Source organism: Mizuhopecten yessoensis, unplaced genomic scaffold (assembly GCF_002113885.1).
Source record: "Mizuhopecten yessoensis strain PY_sf001 unplaced genomic scaffold, ASM211388v2 scaffold8789, whole genome shotgun sequence".
In the NCBI taxonomy this organism is placed as follows: domain Eukaryota; kingdom Metazoa; phylum Mollusca; class Bivalvia; order Pectinida; family Pectinidae; genus Mizuhopecten; species Mizuhopecten yessoensis.
This window is the reverse complement of record NW_018407722.1, coordinates 70,090-71,574: the sequence shown is the minus strand read 5'-3', so window position 1 is coordinate 71,574 and position 1,485 is coordinate 70,090.

Sequence of the window (1,485 nt, the reverse complement as noted above, 5' to 3'; positions counted from 1 at the left end):
CTGTTGATATGCATCTATCAGATAATGATCGTCCTTAATAGTTTGACTGCAAACATATCAGTATCTGTGACGGTACAACTGATTACAGACAGTGTATAAACATTTATCTTTTGATAAGGCACCTTATCTAGCTAAAGTAAAACAATCTTAGGTGTTTAATAGTACATATACAGCTAATTCGTTATATCAGTCGATACATCTACAATTATAGAACCATCAAATATTATAAAAATGCAATATGCAATGACTGGACCTGTGCAATCTGGCAAATACCTCCTCGTGGGTGAAAGTTTTCAGTGATATCTGAATAATGTCACCTCACACTGCGACCCCCTCCAAACGAGTCATTGTGACCAGGGAAAACTGTAACAAATAGTGACAAGAGATAAACGACCCTGATAAACTCCCTCCAAACAATTCATTGTGGCAAGGGAAACTGTAACAAATAGTAGCAAGAGATAAACGACCCTGATAAACGCCCTCCAAACAATTCATTGTGGCAAGGGAAACTGTAACAAATAGTAGCAAGATATATACGACCCAGTTAAACACCCTCCGAACGATTCATTGTGGCCAGGGAAAACTGTAACAAATAGTAGCAAGAGATATACGACCCTGTTAAACACCCTCCAAACGGTTCATGGTGACCAGGGAAAACTGTAACAAATAGTAGCAAGAGGTATACGACCCTGTTAAACACCCTCCCAACGATTCATTGTGACCAGGGAAAACTGTAACAAATAGTAGCAAGAGGTATACGACCCTGATAAACACCCTCCAAACGATTCATTGTGGCCAGGGTAAACTGTTACAAATAGTAGCAAGAGATATACGACACTGATAAGCACCCTCCAAACGATTCATTGTGGCCAGGGTAAACTGTTACAAATAGGACCAAGAAATATACGACCCTGATAAACACCCTCCAAACGATTCATTGTGGCCAGGGAAAACTGTAACAAATAGTAGCAAGAGATATCAATTCAATTCAATTCTTTTATTAACTTTCGGCCTTACGGCCCATCAGTACAAACATATCAATACAATGCATAATATACACAATAACACGGCTCACAATACACAGTGAGAGAGTGGAGTAAATAAATTAGATTCTTAACTTATTAGCTTCAAAAATATATTTACCAAGTTGACATAATTCCTTAGTATTGTTAATACACAAAAAATGTATAAATTTAAACATGGATGGCTTTTTCCAATAGTACTTTTTAATAAGGCGATTTCTTAAGTTTTGGTAGGTTTTATATATCAGAATAAAATGGTATTCATCTTCGACTTCTGTAGCCGAATTACAGTTCGTACAATATCTCGGTTCTCGAATAACGTTGCGATATCTACCGGTCTCGATTGCTAATGAATGTGCAGACATTCGTAACTTTGTTAGACTAATTCTATAATTCTTAGGAATATATTTGGTTAAATAATACTGAATGGAAAAGTGGTCTACGATACACTTGTATAAAAAAC